The 20,157-nt window shown below is 49.8% G+C and overlaps 1 protein-coding gene across 8 annotated transcripts in view; it reads right to left on the minus strand.

The window, feature by feature from the left end:
* Rbfox3 (RNA binding fox-1 homolog 3) overlaps window positions 1-20,157 on the minus strand; it is a 425,230-nt gene that overhangs the window by 115,604 nt on the left and 289,469 nt on the right. For 7 of the 8 annotated variants that reach the window (XM_029484009.1, XM_029484010.1, XM_029484005.1 and 4 more), the window contains one exon: window positions 5,789-5,828. The exons of the other annotated variant lie outside the window; for it this stretch is intronic. The gene's annotated coding sequence lies outside the window, so the exon portion shown is untranslated. The remainder of the gene's footprint in view (window positions 1-5,788; window positions 5,829-20,157) is intronic. 8 annotated transcript variants of the gene reach the window in all.

Below are 20,157 nucleotides of genomic sequence, written 5' to 3' on the forward strand. Positions count from 1 at the left end.
CCTCTCCCTTCCCCTTCTCTTCTCTCCCTTCCCCTTCTCTCCTCTATTCTCCCTTCCCCTCTCCCCTTCCCTTCCCTCCCCTCCCCCTCCTCTCTTATTCTTCACAAATAAGATTCTCCCGAGAAGACATTATATGACATGCCCTTTGTCAGGCTCTGCACCCCAAGGCTGCAGTGTTCCATTGCCGTTCTCATAGGGAAGAAACCTGAGATGTGGGCTTCCACTTTGGGACATTGTGCTCCCCGAGTGCTCCGACAGCAACATGGCCTGTCTTTCACTCCTCTCACCCTAGAGGACAGGGAGACCAGGGCAAGCACATGCCTGGCACCCCTGTGTCTGTGCACGTGCACATGCACATGCACATGTATGTACCCTCCAAAGGACCATGTAGTCACATCACAGGTAGATCCAAGTGCGAGCAGGAGATCTTCCCTTTATAGACAGAGTGGAGGGTCAAGGGCGCCTGTTGCCTCCTGCATGAAGTGGTAACCAACCAAAGAGCCATCATCAGCTATGAAGAGGAAGGACCAGAGTCAGGGGACAAGGAGGGACGACTCGGGATCCCCACTGTCCTAGGACAGGACCTGGCAAGGACAGTACTGGCCAGAGGAGAAGTCCTAGAGACTGGCTCCATCCAGCACCCAACCAAGATTCCCCACAGCCAAGGTAAATACCACCTGAGAGTGCCCAGCATTCGTGGGGGGCAGGGGGGGGGCAAGAGCAGTCACCTGAGAGGTAATGGCACTTTACAGTTCCCAGGGCCCTAGTAGCAGCAATGATTAGAGTCAGAATCACCTCTGAGCAGCAGACAGTCTGAGACTAGGAACTGCCGAGGTCAAAGGTCAAGGGTCAAGGGCCAAGGGTCAAGTCATCTTTTAGTCACTTAACTGCACCCAGAACAAGGCTTAGGAATATGCAGAGACAGGAATAGGCAGAGACTCAGTTGGTAGCACCCACCTCCCATTGAGGTAAAACTGACAGCATCCAATGTCTAATTAAAAATGACCAGGTCTGGGGATGGACAGATGGCTCAGCAGTTAAGGGCACGGGCTGCTCTCCCAGAGATCCTAGGTTTGACTTGTAGCACTCACATAATAACAATTTACAACTGTCTGTAAGCCCAGTTCTAGGAGATCTGATGCCCTCTTCTGGCCTTCATGAGTACTAGGCACATAGATGGTGCACAGACACATGTGCAGGCAAAACACCTATACATACAAAATAAAACTTATTTAAAAAGTTGTCAGGAATGAAAAGAGGCAGAGAGTAGCCCCTGAGATGAGAAGAGGTTGGAACTGAGACAGACAAAGATATTAAAATAGGTATTATGTACTGTATTCCATTATATTATCAGGTAGAAAGGTTATTATTATTGTTTTTAAAATAATACACAATAACTTTAGTCCTAAAAGCTATAATACCTGAGAGGAAACAAATATCCTGGATGGACTAATGACATCAACAACACTGTGGGAAGAAGAAAGAGCAATGTCTCAGAGCAAGATAGGATGGAGAACCAGTTAAGAACTTGTTCTCGGGCTGGTGAGATGGCTCAGTGGGTAAGAGCACCCGACTGCTCTTCCGAAGGTTTGGAGTTCAAATCCCAGCAACCACATGGTGGCTCACAACCATCCGTAACAAGATCTGACTCCCTCTTCTGGTGTGTGTGAAGACAGCTACAGTGAACTTACATATAATCAATAAATAAATCTTTAAAAAAAAAAAAGATTTAAAAAAAAAAAAAAGAACTTGTTCTCATGTAGCAAGCAGGTGGAGACCATCACAGAAATCCAAACTGGTCCATATGTGGAGGAGAGCTGACCGTGGGCTGCCTAGCCCTAGCCCATACATCTACAGTACAACCCTTACATCTAAGGCTCAGGGGGCAGAAAGGCTGTTAGAGCCAGAGGACCAGGATGCCGGGTGCTAGATCTACCTGCGTGAAATTGCAACAATGTGGCTACCTAGACAAGACCTGAAGGACTATACCACTGGCTATCAAGCCAGGTAACATGGATGGTGGTCTCACAACAGCCCCGCCCCTAGAAGAAGAACTATACCTGAGTTTAATTCCTGGGACCTACATACTTCAGGGAGAGAAGTGACTCGGCAAGTAGTCAGTCCTTTGATCTCGGCTCGCATGTGTGTTCTAGCATGTACATGCCCTCTACTAAACAAATAAGAAACACAATAATAATAATATAATAATAATAATAATAATAATAATAATAATTAATAACCTGCACCAAGTCTTACAAGGTAGGAAGTAGGAGTGGTCATAGAACACTCCAACTAACAAGATGTTTTACGACCCGAGGTGATGCAAGCATGTTAGCTCTCCTGTTCAGCCCTACGCTGCCTGCATCCAGTGTTAAGGACCCCAGATTAGAAAGTGACATAGCTTTCACCCACAGACAAGACCTCCTCCTGCATAGAACCTGTGAGAGGTGACAGGAGCCAGCAGTGAGCGAGTTCAGCAAGGCTGCAGGACACAAGATCAATACATGAAGCACAGAAGAATTTGATCTCTGTGCAGCCGCCACTGCTGTCGCCAGAGCTGGAACGGAAAAAAGCCACTGAGGTAGCCAAGAGAAGCAAGACACGTGGGAGCGGGTCTGCGGGAATGCACACGGGCGCCAGAGGCTGCACTACCGGAGAGAAATAGAGGACCAGAGTTCCACGTGCGGAGACAGACCTTGTGTTGGACACAGGAACTATGTGGCGTTGGATGTCAGTGATCCAGGATGAGCCTGCTTAAAACCCTAGCTGGGTAGGTTTGTTTGTTTTTTGTTTTTGTTTTTAACAGAATTTACATATGCGCTCTAAGACTCACATGGAAATGTAAAGTGTCTACAATAGTGAATACAACTTTAAAAATTGTTAGGTAGGCTCACACAAGGCCATAATTGTGCAAATATACAATATCCTTTGAATGTAATCCCCCCCCACACACACACACCCTGCTACCCTATCACATCCCAGTAGCCCACTTTATTTATTTTCTTAATTCACATTTATTTACTTGTTTACTGCTGGACATGGTGAGGCTAGCTTGTTCTACATAGAGAGTTCAGGACAGCCCAGGATACATAGTGAGACCTTGTCTCAAAAAGTTTTATATTCTTGTTTCTGTGTGTGTATGTATGTGTGTGCGTATGAGCTCCTATGGAGGTCAGAGGGTAACTTACAGGGGTCACTTCTCTTATTCTAGCATGTGGGTTCTGGAGATGGAGCTCAGGTGCTCAGGCTTGGTGGCAGTGCCTGCGCCCACTGAGCCATCTGGCAGGCTCTTCCTTTTGCTTTTCTGTCACCTAAACTTGTATGATTTAATTTCTACATAAAACCCAGGACTCACGAGTAAAAGAAATCGTAGCGTATTTGCCTTTCAGAGACTGAAATCATTTGCTTAATGTGCTCATGTCCACAACTTTTTGTTCCTTTGCTGAGACAGGGTCTCACTCTATAGTTCAGTCTGGACTTGAATTTGTTATCCTCCTGCCTCAGCCTCACAGGCACAGAGATTATAGGGCTGTGTCATCAGGCCTGGAGCCAATACAACTCTGACCAAGATCAAAGAGCCAGAGCGTGACTTAAGTTGGGGCATCTTATAAAGCACTGTTGGGCATAAGAAGCTGGAGCCACAGGAGGACGGCTCCCCCAGTCCATTCTGACGGAAAGCTGATGAGCAGAGCCCAAGCAGTCAGCTCCCCAGACGGCCTGTGTGGCCGGGTGAAGCCAGCTTCCACACGGGACTTTGCCTCCTTGTGGTAGACATGGGAACCAAGGGTATCTTGGAGCAAAATCAGCCCAAAAGACATTACAAGTTCACCTTAGGAACACACGACATCCCTGAATCTGATGAAACTGTTTTTGATTCTGACATGCAGAAAGTGTTTGAGGCCCTTGCCACATGCCATCTGCTGAGCTTGAATGCCCCTCACCTCCTGTGGAAATTAATTACTAGAGTAACAGTGTCAACATGTGACTAGACCATAAAAGCTCCACTCTCCTGGGTGGGTGGGTGGGTGGGGGATAATTAATAGCATTCTAAAAGGGGGAGTTGGGAGGGGGGGCTAGAGAGCTAGCTCAGTGGGTGGTACAGTAGCTAACAAACAAGAGGTCCTGAGTTTGACCCCCTCAGCACCCACATAAAAGCAGAGTGTGGTGGCAGGTGACTCTATTCCCTATGTTGGGGAGGCACAGACTTATGGAACATGATCTACAGGTCAGTCTAGCCAATCACTGAGCACCGGGTTTAGTGAGGGGCTATCTTAAGAACTAAAGCTGAAAAAGAAAGTCCAAGATACTCATGTTGACCTCTGACCTCCACACATGTGCTTAAGGGTGAGTGGGTCTGCATGTACACATGCAACCATATATGTAACACACACAAACACATCCTCAACCCCAAATACAGCCTAGTTGCCTCCTTTCCTCTCTTGTCTTTTGACACAGTAGTAATGTCTTCACAGGGTGCCAGCACTTCAACATTGGATGGCAACCAGAACTGTGAACTGCTAAGTTTGTCTCAAAAAAACTATTTTTATTTTAGTTGCCTAAATGTTTGCCTGTGGGTATGTATGCACAGCTTGTCTGGTGCCTAAGGAGGCCAGTAGAGGGTGCTGGATCTCCTGGAGTTGTAGACAATTATAACTCACCATGTGCATGCTGGGACCAAACCTGGGTTTTGGGCAAGAACAAGGGCTCTTAACTATGGAGCCATCTCTTCAGCCCCTCCTCCTTTTATGAGACAGGACCTCATGTAGCCCAGTGTAGCTTCAAACTCAACAAGCAGCACAAGTTGACCTTGAATTTCTGATTCTCCAGGCTCCATCCCCAAGTTCTAGGATTACAGGTGTGGACCACCACATGTGGTGTAAGTGCTGGGGATGGGACCTCAGCCACGTGCAATGTAGGCAAGCGCTCAGCCTACTGAGCCTCACCCGGGCTTATTTGTTCTCTTCTTGCATTGTCACAGCATCAGGTATTCTGTGACTGCGGTGTCACTGGTTCAGACTCAACCTCAGACCCAAGAGCTCAATAACAGGAAGCCCCGCCCCAGACCCAGGAGCTCACAAACAGGAAGCTCCGCCCCCAGGCGCACAGGTATGTGGTAGGAGATGGTGGTGGGCTGAAAAGTCACACCTTCTAATTTTTTTCACAACCAATCTCCATCCTTTGGACAGCACCCCTCCCCTACTTCAAGTAAAACTTTTTTTGTAACTCCAAGAAGAAGGAGGAGTTGCTGGTGGAGGGCGAGCCAAGAAGAGCACCAGGTGATTTAGCTTCTCACAATGTCCAGCCTCCTAGTGAGGCTTAGCACCTGGAACTGGGATGGTTTCCATAGTTCCAGCTCCAGGAGACAAGGTCAGGGAGAGGAGTTAGACAGAGGGGTCTAAGACTGTGCAGCCCCGGGGATGGGTGGACACTAGCTGAATAACTGGGAGGGGGCCGGATGGGGAGTGAGTGAGGGGTGGGGCCAGGAAAGATCGGACCTGATTTCTGGGGTAGATGCGGAAGAACAGGCTCCTTTGACCATTGTCCAGCTCTTTCAGGCTTCTCTACCCTTGAGCCTCCTTCCTCACAAAATTCAAACCTATCTCCCCGGGGGCAAGGGGGACGAGAGAGGAGATATCAAAATTTCCCTGCCATCCCCCAATCTTTCCCTCCCTCTAGCCAGTGGGAAACCCCAGCAATTCCTGGCGCTCACCACCAGCAGCTCCTGAGATGTTCAACATGCTCATATCTGTCAAAAACCATTCAGGAAGAAAAGAGAAAGTCTTTATACCTTTTATTCAGCCAATTTTCCCGGAGGCGCTCTGGGCTCTCTAAGAAAAGAGAAAGAGAAAGCAGAGAGAATTACAATCAGCCTGGCCCTTGTGCATCTGGAAGCGGGTGCTGCTGGCTCCGGAGGGAGGGGGAGGGAGGCGGGGAGGGGAAGGGGGAGGCGGGAGCACCCTCTCCCCGGAGGAGGAAGCCTGCCCAGGTGAGAAGGGTTCCGCAGCATTTCAAGCTGGGCCGGAAGTCAAGGCATCATTTAACAAGCGAAGGGAAACAAGAGGGGCGTCACCCGCCCTTCCTAAACTTCTGTCTTCTGTGACTCTGGAATGTTTCTGTTGTTTCTTTTCTTTTGTTCCCCCCCCCCGCCCTGCCCCCGCCCTAAGCGATCTTGGGTTCATCCACAAATGCTCACTCTGTGGATGATTAAACAGGATATTGATTCCCATCTTGGGCTTCTATTGCTACAAGACAACTAGTATGTCAGGTATGAGAAGTATGCGGGTAAACGGTCCCTGTGCGATCATCTTATGCAAATTAATCCTAATACCTATGAAAGGAAAGACAGCTAATACAGCCACATCCGTGATCTACAAGCAACTATTGTGTGCTGTTTGAAGTTAGGAACAGCTTCTGGTAGCTTCCATCAGCAGGAGTGATTTGGAACTAAGGATAGACAGTCGTGAATCCTGCTTATTCACATTGCCATCCACGGACCTGTAGCCAAACACTCACAGAGGGAATTCAGGGGCTGAGGGTTTCACACCTGTTCTGGCCCCCAACCCTAATATCTCAGAAGGACACTTGGGAGCTTAGAAACAAACTGTGTGTGTGTGTGTGTGTGTGTGTGTTTTGCACCTGTGTGTATGTGCATGCCTATGTGTGTATGCGTTTGTATATCTGTAAGTGTACACACTGTGCTCTTTGCTGCTATATGTAGATTTTCCGTGTGTGTTTTTATGAAGTCTCGGAATTACCTGTGCACACAGTTTTGGAACACTTGTGGTCACAGTCAGGCACACACAGCAGTTGTCACCTCAGTTGTTTCCCAAAGCCCAGGTCAGGGAATCCACAGTGTCACACTGCCATCTCCACTTCCTGCTTCTAGAATGTCCCCACCTCTTCCAAAGCCTATTTGTGTGTGATTTGCTTCTGTTTTAATTTTTATTTATGTGTATTGATGTTTTGCCTGCTTGTCTGTGTGCACACCACATGTGTGCAGAGCCATTGGAGGCCAGAAGAAGGTGTCAGATCTTCTAGAACTGGTCTTATGGGCTATGGTGGGCCACTTGGTGTGAATTCTGGGAATAGAATCCTGTTCTTCTGCAAAAGAAAGAAGTGCTTGGGGCTGCAGAGGATCCTCTTGTGTCCAGAGGCCCAGGTCAGTTCCTAGCACCCATCCCTAACTCCAGTTCTAGGGGTTCTGGCATCTTCTTCTGACCTTCTGAGGTGTGAGGCATGTGGTGGTTTGAATAGGTTTGGCCACCACAGATTCATGTGTTGAATGCTTGTCCATAGGGAGTGGCACTATTAGCAGGTGTGGCCTTGTTGGTGGGAGTATGGGCTTTGAGGCCTCCTATACTCAGGCTCCCCATAGTTCTGAGGAGAGCCTCCTCCTGGCTGCCTTCAGATGAAGATGTAGAACTCTCATCTCCTCCTGCACTATGCCTGCCTGGACGCTGCCATGCTCCCACCACAATGATAATGGACTGAACCTCTGAACCTGTAAGCCAGCCCCAATTAAATGTTTGCCTTTGTAAGAGTTGTCTTGGTCATGCATGGTGTCTGCACAACAATGAAACCCTAACTAAAATAAGTCACATACATGATACATAAACGCATATATATACATGCAGTGAACCTGCTCGTACACACATAGTAAAATAAATAATAAAAACATTAAAGAGCAGCGTGTGTGCTTGTCTACGGAGTCAGCTCTCCAGCCCCTGTATGTGGATTTTCCTTTTAACTTAGTAGAAGTAAGATGAAGTGAAGCACTCCTGGGCGGAAAGGTAGTTGGACTGAGCATCTTTCTTGAGCTCTAGAAAAATCACCATCATTATCTCTATCCACATTACCATAAAGAGAAGGTGACTGTGGGCATTTATTTTCCATGGGCATCCAGCCCTCTCCACAGCCACAGGCAGAGGGCCCTTTCTTCCCCTCCGACTTTTTATAAGAAAAATCTCAGGTCCAAATTAATATTACACCAGCCCCGTCCTCCACTGTGACCCCACCCCAACTATGGCCCCATCCCAAGCACTGAGGTCCCACCCCCCCAAGCACCATTGGCCTCTCTTTAGAAGGTGGGAAGGAGCATCCTTCTCCACGGGAAGCAAGAATGAAAATGGGCTTGGCTGACTCTCTACTGGAGTCTGTAAATCTCCATGGTAACACCTGGCTGTTTCATAAGCAACCCACCTAAGAGTCGCAGCTGGGAGGGCTGTGGGCCAAGGGACAGCTGGATTTGAACTAGGCACTGGGAAGGCGATGGCAAAGGCTGCTTTGGCTCTTGAAATGTTTTCACGGTTAAGTGACTTGGTGGGGTAGGTGTGTTGGAAAGCACTTGAAAGAGAGCCATCCATTTTGAAAGGAGATGGATGAGTTGAGTGGCTCCTACCAATTGCTGCCTCTTTCAAGCCCGGTGTGTGTGTGTGTGTGTGTGTGTGTGTGTGTGTGTGTGTGTGTGTAGCCTCAGTGCTGACTGAATTAATTCATAAGCGGATCTGTCCTCCCAACCCAGTATTATTTCTCTCTGTACACACCAGCCCTGAAACAAAAACATGTCCAGGGAGCTGGGTCTGCAGCCACATCTTGAGAAAGGGAAGGGCCCACTGCCCTGCTGGGTGGTGTGAACTCAGGACTGACAGGAAAGCTAAAGATGACAGCCTCCTCTTCCCTCTTTCCCTCAGCCAGCATCCCCTATACCTGTGCCTGGTCCCTGGGAGTTCCTCTGGCCCTGGGATTCCCAGTCTCTGGGCAGCACTGGCAGGGATGAACAAGGCAGAGCGCCCCACCATCCAGGCCTGACTGTCCAGTTGTTTCGAGATATTCACACTGCAGAACTGTTGAACCTGTCTCATGGCTCTTGCTCAGTCGAAGTCAAATACTTCAAAGCCAACTCTTTGGCACATATGTCTGGACCCAGGCTGGAGACTGGAGCCCTTCTCTCTCTCCCCAAAGCCTCTGCATTTGGAGAACAGCAGCACTAGAGGGGTAACCAGGGGGCTGCTGAACTTAGTGTTCCCACCAAATATGGCAGCTGGGTTCATGTTCCTCGGTCCTAGATATAGCCTGTTTAACTTTTGTCCTTTTGCCAAGTCTCCAGAGTCACAGAATCTCCTATTCTCTCTGGAGGCCATGCTGCACAGGCAGAAAGTTGGTCCCATATAGATTTAGCCTCTGAGTTACACGAGGACATGTCACCCTGGGCCAGGTAGGGGTCCACCCTTTGTCCATCCTGAGCTTAGTATCTCCCACCTTCTAGACGTCTGTTGTATCACTTCAGCCTGCTTGTCTGTCCCACCTGCCTGTCTCTGGGAAGGGAGAGAGCATGGTGTAGCCCCATGCACCTCCCTGACTGTGTTCCAGATGTGTGGACAGTGCTCAGCTTCGCTGGGGAATGGCTGTCTCAGCCACTCACAAGACTGACAGTTATGGTCATTTTGGCCTCAGTGAATCGGGTCCAAGGGCAGCTGTGGACACACTGCCCACCAAGTCCCAACAGAGAGAGTCCGCAGGCCTTAGGGTTACACTGTCACACTGCCCCCTGCCAGTGTCTCCAGGTAAATCTGGGGGAGCCTGGCCAGACGGGAGCTCCCTGATGGGCTGGCTGGCTCTTCTATGTGCTCCCTGTCTTTCCTCTGACCTTTTATCTGCCTCCCCTGCTGGTGAGAATGTCCGGCACTGTGGAGGTCACATCTTAGAGGCTCTGGTGTCTCCGTAGCCTGGCATGGAGGCTGCTGTAGATGGGAGGTAGGACGTGGATATCTGCTGAGTGAATTACAATGCCTGGACGGGCAGATGAGTATTTGCCTCTGGAGCCAGAGCTGGTCTCCTATGTTGAATGTGGGATCAGCTCCGTTCAGAGAGGAGTGTGCATTGCCAGTGAGAGGATGCTTGCACACCCTCCCCCTCCATCCAGTCTCTAGTGAGTCCATGCTTCAGTCCCACCCCCACATCCGTTCAGTCTCCAGGAAGCCCATGCTTCCAGCTCCCCACCTGCATCCAGCCTTCAGTGAACAAATACTTCCACCCCTCTGCCCCATCCAGTCTCCAGTGACTGCATGCTTCCACACCCCCCCCAATCCACTCAGTCTTCAGTGAGTGGATGCTTCCAGCCCCCCACCCCCACCCCATCCAGTCTCCAGTTTTGCTCTTCCCCTCCTCCAGGAGAAATACCCCTGGCCACCTACCCTTTCCTCTCTATCTAACACCCACAGCACAGAGGCCTCTGGCCTCCCAGAGCCCTTCACCCATTGAACATTTTAGTCTTTAGAAATTAATCTGGGGGGCAGGGGTGGGGAGGGGGCGGGGCCGGCGAGATGGCCCAGTGGTTAAGAGCACCAACTGCTCTTCCAGAGGTCCTGAGTGCAATTCCCAGCAACCACATGATGGCTCACAATCATCTGTAATGGGGTCTGATGCCCTCTTCTGGTGTGTCTGAAGAGAGCAATGATGGTGTACTCATGTATAAAATAAATAAATAAATAAATAAAAAAATCTTAAAAAAAAAAAAGAAAGAAATTAACCTGGAAGTTGCTTGTATAACCAGCCATCAGAATGGAAGAACATGTCTCTATTAGCAAAATGCATTTTGGTGTGATCACACGAAGTGACCCACCAGATAAAGACCTCCACGTTGCAGTGAGGAGGATGACCACTCAGGCAGCTACATAGCTTTGCATCTCTGACATCCTTCTCCTCCCCAGCTAGGCGCCCACTTCGTGGATAGAGGGTGGGAGTGTGAAGGCCTAGGGACAGACTAGGATTGCTATGTCTCCATCTTTTTTCCTGTTAGGGTTTCCACATATGAATCTGCAGGTCATCGTTTGATCCACAGGTGTGGCTTTCCCCCAACCTCCATCATCCTTTGCTTTTAGTTTCTACAGGGCCTTAGAGGGACAGCTTGGGTGCCAACCTCCTTGCTGGACTGGAGCAGGGATACGTGGTACCCTTGGGTGCTGTCCCCTTTGCTGCTCTGAAGTAGATTTCCATGGCGCCCTGTGAGTTACTGCAGTTGTCAAGGAGACCCTCCTGCCGGGATGGACTCAGGAGCCTCTGCCTTGACTGTCACAGGCTGTCCAACAGGCCTCTCCCTAATGATCCAGAGCCCTTTGAGGAGAATGAGCCGCCTGGAGGCCACAGAAGGCACTTACAAACCTTCTCATGTGATGCATTGGGCTTTATTAAACGATCCATTTCTGCGTGCTCCCTGAGGGGAACTGGGAGGTGAAGGGCGCAATTTTATAAATAAGAAATTAACTGGGGGCGGCTTAACTACAACTTTGCATGGTGGTGATCGTGATGGGGGAGCCACGTTGACCTACGGCCGTTTTCTTTTCTTTCTGATGAGAAATTCACCTATAGATAGCTGGAAGCAGGTGTGGAGGGGGAGCGGGAGGGGACAAATGGGAGGGGTGGGCGAGGGAGAAGAGAGAAGAGAGGAGGGGAGGGATTCAGACAGAAGGGGAGGGGATGGGAGGTCCCTTACTTGTGGCCCTGTGCCACTGCCAGGGGCATTGGGGGTCCTTGAAGTTTCTGGCCACCGTGAGCATACAGTTGCATGGGTGTCTATATAGGAAACTCCTTAGGAGAACCATCAGAGCAGCAGGGATTTGGGGATCCCAGCCATCTCACTCAGGAAGCCCAGCAGGATTCAACAATCCAGTGGTCCCCTAACTCTACATCCATCTCCCTAGAGGTTCCCTAGGTCCCCAGCTCTCCTAGTGCAGTGAGACCTGAGTGAACACTACTATGGAGTTTGTCATAATGGGGCCCACAACAGCACCTTCTGAGACTACGCTATTGATGGAATCATTATGTGGTGGGTGCTACAATCATTTCCAGTTTCTAAACGACAAATCTGACGCTCAGCCAGGTGAAGCAGCTCACCCGAGCCCCACGGGCAGAGTAGGTAAAGCTTGGCTTCCTCTTGTCCCGCACCTCACTCTGGGATGTTTGCTGTGTGAGTCCTGCCACTCTGGAGCCCGCTGTCAGCTTGTGTGTGGAGAGTAGGTTTACCTTCTCTTGGGATAGATTCTGCATTCTACCTGATCGCTATTGGCTCCAGCTCCGATCACTGCAGGCCTAGGATGTGCATGGCCTTGGTACCCAACACGGCCCACAGCCCTCTTTCTGTTTGCAACAGCCTTGGACTGTCTTTGCTCTGAGCATCTGAAGGCAGCTGGTTCTTCTGCTAGCTTGGACTCTGTAAGGCCTGAGTACTCTAACCGGTGGATGCTGTATAAGCGCCATAGAGGAGGAACTGGATGCTGTCAGCTGCTCCTGCTGCATATGAGGTTCTATTGGAGAGATGAGGCCAGCTGGCACCTTGTATCCCCATTTCTCTTTTGTATCCACTGAGCCAAACACAAACCTGTGGATGGGAGAGAGCTCACTGATCACAGTGGCAGGTGGGTAGCAGCTGAGAGGGGCTAACCGTTTCTAAGCTACTGTGGATTGTATCTGGCCCTCACCACCAAGGTCCAGCACTGGGCCATTTCAAGTCTGCAGATGTCCCCTTGTCCTTCCACACATGGATGAGATGGATGCCAGCCAGCTGTTCTGGGCAGGAGTTCTCACACATTCGTGTCTACCCAGCACCCCAGAGTATGACCATATTTGGAAATGTGGTTTTTCTAGATGTATCTGCTCAGGTTGACATTGATTCAGGGTGAGCTCCATGCTAATGACCTGTGTATTTACAAGAAGAGGAGATGACAGAGAGACGCTCACACAGACAGGAAGGAGGAGGCAGAGGCTCGAGTGGTGTGTCTGTGAATGGAGGAAGGGAAGCCAATGCCATCCAGAGAGGCTGGCAGAGTCTAGGAAGGCCCTTCCTCTAGAGTCCGCAAATAAAGCAAGTCTTGCCCAGCCTCGACTCTAGAATCTGCCTTTCTTTGCGGCTTCTGCATCTAGACCTGGGAAGTAAACGATTTCTATTTAGGCCACCTGTTTCTGCTCATTGGTCATGGACAGCAACCCCACCATTCTCTCTGTAAACTTCGGGCAACCCCTTTAATGGGAAGCTACACAGGAGCTACCAGAGCACTCCTGCTTTCCATGGAGCAGGGACTGGGCACCACGGTAGTCATACCCAGCACAACTCAAGAGCCCCGGGACAATTCCCTCAAGGAGTATTTTGTGGATTTCTCTTTCAATTCTGGAAAAACACACGTGTGATGTTTAGTGTCTTACCCATTTCTGGGTGTTTGAAGCCTCGTGCAACCATGGTCATCTCTCAACTCTTCATCTTTTTTAACCTGATCCACATTGGAGGTTGGATTCCATTCTCTTCTCCTGGCTCCTGGTTTCTACTCCCACTTTCTATTTTATGCACACACATGAAAATCAGAAGATAACTTGCCAACTCTCTCCTTTCACCGTGTGAGTCCCGGGATCAGAGTCCACAGCCTGAATCCACCCTCTGACCCTTCTCACTCCCCTCTACTTTCTGTCCGTGCATTTGATAACTCTAGGACCCCACTGTATTCTGAACGCAACATGTTCCCTGCGGGATATGTTTGAACATGTGGTCCCAGCTAGAGGAGTTGTCATGAGATCTTTGGGGCATGGAGCCCAGATAACCCTCCCTCCCTCATCCCTTCTACCTGGTGAGCACAGACCACTGGGGCAGGGCTTGAGGGTTATACCCCAGTCCTGCTTCTCATCCCATCTCTGCCTCCTATGTGCTAATGTGTGCAGAGCTGGGATGCACACTCGGCCCACCAGGTTAGATTGTATCCCTGAAACCAGGAGCCCAAATCCTTCCCCCTGAGGCTGCTTCCATCAGGCATCTTGTCACCATGAAAAAAATAACCAGTGCACCCCTGTAACCAGGGTCTTATAGAAACCAGTGTCATATATAATATAATATAATATAATATAATATAATATAATATAATATAATTTCTATATAACTAGGGTCATATAGAAACCAGTACACTCTGGTGACTGGGGTCTTATAGAATTTGTCCTTTTGTGTCACTACCAATGGTCTCCTCAGGGTTCATCATGAGGTAGCAGGTGTCAGTCAGGGTTTCCTCCCTTCTAATGGTCAGACAATCGTCCCTGGAATAACAATGCACTTGGTGGACCCATTCTTCTCTCTAGGACCATGTGTATTTTCAGTTGCTTTTTAAGACAATGAGTCTGATAACTGGCCACATTCCCCATTTTGCTTTTGCTACTGGCAAGTTCAGAAAAGAGACTAGAGGCTTAAATTTGCTACTCAGTGCCCACTTTAGCTTGACTTTAGAGCCCTCTCTTTCCAACACTCTGACTCTGAAGTCAAGAACTGACTTCATGAGGATACAGCAACAGATGCCAAACGCAAGCAGAAAGATGGGCATACAAGTTAAAAGCCATCCACAGGGTCAGTAGGCATCCCATCGGAAGAGAGGTACTCAGCCCTGCCACCTTGCTGTCTAGGCATGCACACAGACTTAATGTGTGTGAGGGATGCAGTCCCCACGCCCAGGGAGCTCACGCTGGATCTACAGACCCCGCCCTGTCTGCCCTGCAGTTTCTTGGTTCATCTTTCTCTTTGGCGTCTGACTGTGCTGAGAATGGATTTCCTTAATGCAGATGGAAGGCTGTGGGCTCTTTGAGCTTCCTTCTATGGAGCTGGGCTCTGCACACCTAGTGTTCTTTCCCACACTCAGCTAAAACAGCTCAATGTTGGCCACATCTGGGCAGCTGTCCAGTCTCTACTTGGTGGGCACATCTTGCCTCCTGTCCATCTTGTTTCTTTTAAAAACCATGCCTTTCTTCAAGGTGGAGGACTAGCCAGGACAGTGTCCCCAGCTGATATCAGGATGAATGTGTATGCCACAGGCCCTTTGAGTCCCAGATGGCATCCCCTGGGAGGTGCCTTTTGGGAAGTGGGGTCTCCTCATCTCTCACCTTGGGGTAGGCACTGCTTAGACTCTGAGCATCTTCACTGGGGGAAATGGAGGTAGGGCTTTATTAATACTGAGTGGGTTTTGAAATATAGTCTGGTGATAGAATGCTTGCTTAGCATGCCTGAGGTCCTAGGTTGAATTCTCAGAACTACAGACAGACAGACAGACAGACAGACAAACCCCAACACAAGGAAGATAGCACCTTGCAGCATGCACACCACCAGGGTGCACAGGCTTCTTTGATGAGCATGTTTTGGTATCAATAATTTAGATGTGGCCTTTCTCCTTTGGGAGACTGGGAAAATCTCATTTCCTAAGCAAATCCCCCAATAAACCACCCGATTATCTCCTCTGAGATGTCCGAAAATCTGTCTCAATTGACAAACCTACGCAATGAAAGTTGAGAATGAGGCTGAGTGGGGAAAGAGCTGTGTGTAGTGACCCTAGAGACTGGGGGAAGGGAGGCAGCCCAGAACTGGGAATGGTTCTCAACCTACCTTGTGTGGGTGCTAAAGGGTGGTCACAGGGAACATGCCCAAGTTGTTGGAATTTAAACAACCAGACCCCCACTGTGGCAGTAGATGAAACTCCCCAGGGAGAAACTTGGGAAGAGGCAGGGGACTTTCCTCAGGGGCTGGAGGAGTCTGCAACTCCTCCAGCCCCTGAGGAAAGGAGGGAGGAGGTATCACAGGGCTGGCATGCCAGGCCCATCTCCCTTCAGGTGGAGACACGCACCAGTCCAGCAGTTCCTTCACCTCCAGGGCTCTTGGGTTATTCATTTGTGCAGTGGTGTGAGCATGCATGCCTCTGTGTGTGTGTGCCTGTGTGTGTTCCTGTGTGTGTGTGTTCCTATGTGTGCCTGTGTGTTCCTGTGTGTGTGTGTTCCTGTGTGTGCCTGTGTGTGTTCCTGTGTGTGTGTGCTTGTGTGTGAGTGCCTGTGTGTGTGCCTGTGTGTGTGTGCCTGTGTGTGAGTGCCTGTGTGTGTGCCTCTGTGTGTGTGGGGTGGCAGGGGGTGGTTAGTCCTCAGAGATCACATTTGCATTGCACTTGTTTGCACTGTGACTTCTGTCTTCCAGGAATGTGACACAAACCCGAGCGAGGAAAGCAACGTCACTGCCATAAGACAGACGCTACCCCAGACTTAGCCAGTGTCACTGGACACTAGGAATCACTGTAACAGAACCAACAGCAACTGCAGGGCACCAGCCTTGCCCAGGCTTGCATGGTCACTGCAGGACACTCTGCAAATCTTATCCAATCCTGGAGAGCCCTGCTAGGTGATGCTTCAGCCTTTAGGTACCTGTGAGGGGGTTCAAGTCCCACCATGGCCATTGGCCTTAAGTATCTGTATTTTACCAGTAACTTTTCTTTTGGTTGTGATAAAATATAAAAGTGACTTAAAGAAGTCACAGTTGGAGGGTACAGTCCATTGAAATGGGGAGGCCTGGCAGCATGAGCCTGAGGGTCGCTCACATGGCACCTACAGCAGGAAGTGGGGAAAGATGATTACCGGGGCTCAGCTCACTTCTTACCTAGTTTGGGGTTTCAACCCATGGGATGGTGCTAACACACTCAGGGTGGGACTTTCTGCCCAACCTTGTCCCTCACAGGCACGCCAAGAAATTTTTCTTCTAGGCTATTCTAGATCATATGATGACCATCAGCATTAATCACCACAGAGATCAAGGCTGGAGGAGTAGTGTGAGTGACCTGCAAAGCAAGCCAGTGTCCAGTCTTTAAGCAGGCTGCACATCTGTGGCTTCCTTTCTAGTCTCAGAGCCCTGGTGGCCAGTGGGCAGCCCAAGGCCATATGGCTACTTTCCATCTCCTGTTAGGGCTTGTATGTTTCCATAGCCCAGGGAAGGTCTTTGCCAGTGTGGACAGAGCTGCTCCAGTGCAGCTGTCCCCATCAGATCAGCAGCACGCTTGCCTCCTCCTGCCGCTGACACAGTACTCCAGAGACACACTCCCCCGGCAAAAAAACCTACCCAGCCCTGCAAATCCATCTCTGGAACTACAGAGGAGCCTGGGGACCAGAGCAGTTTCTGCTGCGGTTGGGCTGCTGGCAGCCACGGCGTGCTCAGATCTCAGAGCTATCACTTGTGCTTGGGCTGCAATTTGAGCCGTGTAGAGTTGCTGAGCTGCAAGCAAAGTCGGGACCTGCTGTTAACCAACTCCTCTGGTCAGTGCATCCTGGCCACTGGGCTCCAGCTGCATCCTGGCTCTGCCGCTCCAGCTGCCTTTGCTTTGGTGTGTGAGCCTGGCTGCCCCTGGAGGCTAGCCCTCCCTGAGCTAGCTCATGCACAGAGACTCCTAACGGCAATTCTGCGAGTGTGCTTACCTCTAGTCCAGGATTCCAACATTCTAGGCTGCTATTCAATCCTTCCAGGGTCAGGTACTAGATACTCTGAGATAACTGCTGAAGTCAAGAGCCCATGGCAAATATTCAGTCCAGCCAATTAAGCTTGCGATGGTTCACCTGTCCTGTCCTTAGAAAAATAAGGTAGGCTCTTGCCTGTTCCCCCCTCCCCCCCCCCCGTTCCATCTGCCCTGTACACTAACTAGCCTAGTACCTTCCTGTGTAGCTCAGGCTATATATACTGCGACTCCTGAAATCCTCCCAGAGACTGTGCCTCTTACCACATAGAGAAAAGCAAAACCCAGACACTCAATCCCCACCCCACCCCCAACAAGGCTGGAAAAGAGGAGAAAACTTAGTCAATAAAGTGCTTATCTCACAAGCATGAAGGCCTGACATTGACCCCCAGAATACATATACAAATGCAGGGTGTGGTGGTCTGTGCTTCGAACTTCAGCACTAGGGAGGCAGAGCTGGGAAGACTTCTGAGGGTTGCTGGCTTAGCCTAGCTGGTGAGCTTCAGGCCAAACAAAGCAGGGGTGGTGGTGGTGGTGGTGGTGGTGGTGGTGGCGACATCTTTGAAAATGACATGAGATTGCCCTCTGAACTTCACAAGCATGCACACACATGTGCACATGCACTTAGATCTGCACTTACAAATATCAACACACATACACAGAGTTTTTAAAAGCCTGTCCAGTCTCTCCCCAGCTCCTTGGCCCTGCTACCAATACCTGCTAGTGTGCCTCTAAGGATCGTGGCTCCTGTAAGACAGTCAGCTTTAAGGGATAGCATTCAGAGCCTCCCTGGGGGCGGAGAACAAGTTAGGTCTTAGTTTAGCTTGGAGGCACTGCAGAGCCACCTTTGAAAAAAAAAAAACTAATTCACTCTCAGGATTAACACCTCTGTGCTCATCAATTTCGGGTCTTCTGCAAAGGGTGTCAGAAGTAAGAGGCAAACATGGATTTTTTATCAAACCCAGATCCTGGTGCCCGTCTGCCTGCGACTAACCCACATGGACAAGCAGCTAATTTGCAGACGGTGCCTGGATTGACAGTTCCGTTTATTTAATAACAGATAGCTCCTGTCTCCCAGGCTTCTGCTCATATACAAAGTCTTTGCTGAGACGGGAAAGATGATAAATTGTGGATGTGTTTACTCTTACACTCCCGAGGCCCTGGGGCTAATGGTCAGAACTTCAGATAATAATAACAACAAAAACAACCTTTTGGGTTGTTCTTTTGGAAAAGTCTCTAATGAGGACAGTTAAGTAAGCAGATAGCAGAGTGTGGGTGGTAATGTCCCTGTGGGCAGATTTGCTTTTGTGGCTGCTCAACACTGCATGGGTATTCGCTTCACCGGACACATGTGGGGTGGGTTTCATGCATCCTGCCTCTTGGTTTTGAAAAAACAATAGGGTGGGTACACCCCAGGAAAGGATCCCATAGATTGATGGGGTCCCTTAGATTGATGCGTCAGGATGTCTAACACCAGCCCAGCCTCCTTAGCCAGCATCTCTGACTGAGCTCTTCATGGGGGTACATCCTTTGGATTTGAGCAATCAGCCACATGCTTAGGTGACTTAGGGTTTTACTGTGTGAACAGTCACCATGACCAAGGCAACTCTTATACGGACAACATTTAACTGGGGCTGGCTTACAGATTCAGAGGTTCAGTCCGTTATCATCAAAGTGGGAACATGGCAGTGTCCAGCCACACATGGTGCAGGAGGAGCTGAGAGTTCTATATCTTCATCTGAAGGCTGCTAGGAGAAGACTGCTTCCAGGAAGCTAGAATGAGGTTCATGTCCACAGTGACACACCTACTCCAACAAGGCCACACCTCCTAATAATGCCACTCCCCGGGGCAAGTATATCCAAACCATCACACTAGGTTTTACCCTGCTACAAATGTACTTTTCGAGAGTACCTATGGGTGAATGTTCAGCCCATTATTTTGGGGACCCCATAGTCATTGCAGGCCAGTGTGGAGGGGGCTTTAGCCCCAGCTTTAGTCATTGATTGACTTAGTCACTACTGATTAAGCAGCCCAAGTTCAGAGTCTATAGCCATACTCACTTTCCACCTCAGTCTCCAGGCCACCTACATTGTCCCTCAGGTTCTAGCCACCCTCCCTTCTTAGCATCTTCTGTGCCTGCCAGCTCCCATCTCTTACTAGAGTAACACCTCATCTCTGGTCTCCATCCCAGCTCAGATCGTTGTCTGTCCCCAGCTCCGCAACCATCACGGATCCATTCCCAGTTCCATGCAAACATCTGCTGATTCCTACTATGCTTGGTCATGTTTCAGATCTTTCTTCTCTCCACCCCTCTACCCAACAAACTCATCACAGAGCCATCAGGTGGCCTGAGGGGAGCTCCTCTCTCTGTCTCTGTCTCTCTCTGCAACCCAAGCCTGGTAGCTATGCTGGCTCCCAGGCACAGCCATCCCTCTTTGGCTGGCCCATGGCCCACACACATCACTCTTCCTCCAGTGGCTCTGGCCATCCTTCCCCAACCCCCACAGCCTCTCCTCCAGTGGGCATCTGAGGGATCTGTCCAAAGCCCTCTCTTCATTCCTGTAACTCTCTCCCACGAGACATCTTCAGTGTGCTGGCATCTGTTCCATCCAGCTAGGCATAATGTCTGACTTGGCAGTCCCAACTAGGATTCTGAGGGCCAGGCCCAACCATCAGATAACTCCAGCTCAATTATGTTCACCTGGGTGCCACAGTCCCAACCCAGACAAGGTCACAGTTTTGGGCTATTGCCAAGAATACTGAATGGATCCCTTTGTCAGCCCACAGAGCCGTCTCTGACCAGACGAGCAGATTGCCAGGGTGTTCTTGATCTCTCTGTCCATCATCTATCAGCCCGACCTCCAGGGTCCATCTGAA

The sequence above is a fragment of the Mus caroli genome, chromosome 11 (assembly GCF_900094665.2).
Source record: "Mus caroli chromosome 11, CAROLI_EIJ_v1.1, whole genome shotgun sequence".
NCBI classification, from domain to species: Eukaryota; Metazoa; Chordata; class Mammalia; order Rodentia; family Muridae; genus Mus; species Mus caroli.